The sequence below is a fragment of the Carlito syrichta genome, unplaced genomic scaffold (assembly GCF_000164805.1).
Source record: "Carlito syrichta isolate Samal-C Ts95f unplaced genomic scaffold, Tarsius_syrichta-2.0.1 Scaffold310468, whole genome shotgun sequence".
NCBI lineage: Eukaryota > Metazoa > Chordata > Mammalia > Primates > Tarsiidae > Carlito > Carlito syrichta.
Genome location: NW_007254564.1, coordinates 157,144 through 161,283, shown reverse-complemented (window position 1 = coordinate 161,283; position 4,140 = coordinate 157,144).

Genomic DNA, 4,140 nt, shown 5'->3' with positions numbered 1-4,140 from the left:
AGCCGGGCGTGGTAGCACGCATCTGTAGTCCAGCTACTCGGAAGCTGAGGCGGAAGGATCGCCAGAGCCCAGCAGGTCGAGGCTGCAGTGGCCCGGGAGCGGCCACTGCACTCCAGTCTGGGTGACAGAGTGAGACTCCAACTCAAAAAAAAAAAAAAAAACATTTAGCCGGGCTTGGTGGCTCAGCCTGTAATCCCGCGCCTTTGGGAGGCTGAAGTGAGTGGATTGCCTGAGCCCAAGGGTTCGAGACCCGCCTGGGCAACTTGGCGAGACCTCATCTCTACAATAAATAAAAAAAGCCGGGCATGGTAGCGCGCACCTGTAATTCCGGCTACTCGGAAGGCTGAGGCGGAAGGATCGCCGGAGCCCAGCAGGTCGAGGCTGCGGTGGCCGGGAGCGGCCACTGCACTCTGGTCTGGGTGACAGAGTGAGACTCCAACTCAAAAAAAAAAAAATAAAAACAAAGAATATCTTAACATATACTATATTCTACAAAATACAATATTGGATATTATACAATGTTAATATGTCGTGTGTATTGCATGTTTATATGAAAATATATATTATCTGGGTGTGGAGGCACACGCTGGTAATCCCAGCTACTCAGGAGGCTGAGGTGAAAGGATTGCCTGAGCCTAGGAAGTCGAGGCTGTGGTGAGCCATGATGGTGCCATTGCCCTCCAGCCTGGGTGACAGAGTTCTGAAACTCTGTCCCAAAAAACTAAATAAATATTATATATTTGCTTATATATTTATATATTTACAAATATATACTTGTATTAATATATTCTCTATTACCCTATTTCCTATAGTATAATATTGTTAGAATCTAACATATTCTAATATATATCCTTGGTTTTTCTTCCTGCCCCAAATATCAGAGTTCTGCTAACCTGTGCCTGGACCCCAGTTCCAGCCCTAAGGATTCAAGTTTCCACCTTTGAGTTCCACCTTTGAGTTTTCACCTTCTCAAACCCTTTCCAAAGCCTGGTGTGTGGTGGTCACTAATTCCTGCCCTTTTGCACTTATCCCAGCTGCCCAGTGCCAGGACAGGCCACATTCTAGTCAGCCTGTACTTATGCTGATCCCTCTGCCTTTTCCCCTGTCAAACAAACTCCTATCATCCTTCAAGGACCAGTTCAGAAGACTCCTTTATCCTGGAAGTCTTCTCTGATCACACCCCTACAGGCAGCCATTTTTCCATGAATGAGTCCCTGTGGTAATTAATGGCTTCCAAATCTGGGCTCAGGCAGTTGGAGAGTCACTTCCAACAAGGCTTAGGACATGCCTTCCAGTGACCAGGCCCAGGACTGGAAGGTTCAGAGTGAGTGTTCTGGAAACATTTCCTTCCCATCCTCTCTAAGCCTGTGTCACCATTAAACAGGAGAGTTGTGGTCCAAAGTATGGACAATAAATTGTGCAAGACTTAAAATCCTCCCATGAAGGATTCAGGATGTTTGGGGAACAAACTGGCCTCAGTGCCAGGCAATGCTTTAAAAGGTATAAGAGAAGGCTGAGTAGCTGGGCGTGGTGTGCATGCCTGTAGTTCCAGCTACTTGGAAGGCTGAGGCAGAAGGATCACCTAACTCAGCAGGCTGAGGCTGTGGTAACTGTGAGCATGCCACTATACTCCAGCCTGGGCGACAGAGTGAGACTTTAATTCAAAAAAAAAGAAGGCTGAGACAGGAGGATTGCTTGAGCCTAGGAGTCAACATAACAAGACCTCATCTCTACAAAAATTTTTTTAAAAATTAGCCAAGCAAGGTAGCAAGCACTTGCAGTCGCAGCTACTCAGGAGGCTGCAGCAGGAGGATCACCTGAGCCCAAGAGTTTGGGGCTGCAGTGAGCTATGATCGCACCACTGCACTCCAGCCTCTGTATTCTAAAAAGAACTAAGATGGGCTGGGCGTGGCAGCTCGTGCCTGTAATCCCAGCCCTTTGGGATGCCAAGGCAAGAGGATAGCTTGAGCTCAGGAATTGGTGACCAGCATGGGCAACATAGCTAGCCAGGCATTGTGGTGCACACCTGTAAATCTCAGCTACTCAAGAGGCTTAGATGGGAGGATCACTTGAGTCCAGAAGTTTGAGGCTGCAATGAGCCAGGATTGTACCACTGCACTCCAGCCTGGGCAACAGAGTGAAAATCTGTCTCAAAGAAAAAAAAAAGAAGCAAGATATAATTACTTTAATTAATCACACAAAGAAGCCCGCCTTAGCGCTACAAGGAGAGAATGATCATTTACTTCAAGAGTACATTGTTCATCTTCCCATCCAATAGGAGAAAATCAATAATTACAGCGTGAAACTAATCTTTCTATGAGTTCATTTTAAAAATTCAAATATTATAATTAGAACATTGCCCAGGGATTCAATTTAGATTTAATGATACTTGCCAGCAGGCTCTGATGTTTTAACTGAGATGATAATTATGCCCTAGATGGCTTGCTGTGGTGATTAACTGCTACACTGTCACAGTTGATGCATTACAATAGAAAAAACTTCCTTTGCAACTCACACCTTCATCACCTGGGGTCACAGGAACTGTTTGTCTCCCTACTCTAGTGATACCACTTGTCATGTTCTTTTTTTTTATTTGAGGCAAGGTGTCACTCTGATGCCCAGGCTGGAATGCAGTGTGGTACGAGCACAACTCACCACAGCCTGGATTTTCTGGGTTCAGGTGATCCTCCCACCTCAGCCCCACAAGTAGCTGGGACTACAGGTGTGCGCTACCACGCCTGACTGATTTTCTACTTTATTGTGGAGATGAAGTCTTATCAAATTGCTCAGGCTGGTCATTAACCTGTATGCTCAGGTAGCCCTCTTACCTCAGCCTCTCAAAATGCTGAGATTACAGGCGAGAACCACTGCAGCCAGCCTCATGTCAAAATTTAATTGCCAGGCCAGGCACAGTGACTCACACCTGTAATCCCAGCACTTTGGAAGGCAGAGGCAAGAGGATTGACTGAGCACAGGGATTCGAGACCAGCTTGGGCAACTTGGTGAGACCTCATCTCTACAATAAATAAAAAAATCAGCTGGGCATGGTGACACATGCCTGTGGTTCCAGCTACTTGGAAGGCTGAAGCCGAAGGATCACCTGAGCCCAGCAGGCAGAGGCTGTGGTGGCCATGAGCATGCCACTGTACTCAAGCCTGGGCAACAGAGTGAGACTCCAACTCAAAAAAATCCCAACAAAACCCAAAAACTCAAACAAACAAAAAACATGCAAAAAAAAAAAGAAAGAAAGAGCTGGGCACAGTGACTCATACCTGTAATCCCAGCACTTTGGGAGGCAAAGGAAGAGGATTGCAAGAGTCCAAGGGTTCAAGACTAACCTGGGCAACTTGGCAAGTTCTCATCTCTACAATAAATCAAAAAATTAGCCGGGCACGGTGGCATGTGTCTGTGGTTACAGCTACTTGAAAGGCTGAGGTGGGAGGATTGCCTGAGCCTAAAAAACAAAAACAAACAGAAAAGATAGGACCTTTAAGAGGTGATTGGGCTATGAGGGTCCTGCCCTAATGAATGAAATTTTTTTTTTTTTTTGAGTTGGAGTCTCACTCTGTCACCCAGACTGGAGTGAAGTGGGGCCACCGCAGCCTCGACCCGCTGGGCTCTGGCGATCCTTCCACCTCAGCCTTCCAAGTAGCTGGAACTACAGTCGCACGCTACTACGCCAGGCTCATTTTGATTTATTGTAGAGATGAGGTCTCGCCAAGTTGCCCAGGCGGGTCTCGAACTCTGGGGCTCAGACAATCCACTCACCTCAACCTCCCAAAGGTACGGGATTACAGGCTGAGCCACCGAGCCCGGCTAATGAATGAATAAATGCTGTTATCATGGGAGAGAATTTGTTAATACAGGAGTGGGTTCCTTATAAAAGAATGAGTTCTGTCCCCTTTTACCTTTCTCTCTCTTTTTTTTTTTTAGTTGGAGTCTCACACTGTTGTACAGGATGGAGTACAGTGGCACGTTCATGGCCACCCCAACGTCGACCCGCTGGGCTCTGGTGATCCTTCCTCCTCAGCCTTCCAAGGAGCCAGAACTACATGCGCATGCTACCACACCTGGCTAATTTTTTTTTTTTTTTAATTTATTGTAAAGACGTGGTCTCGCCAAGTTGCCCAGGCTGGTCTT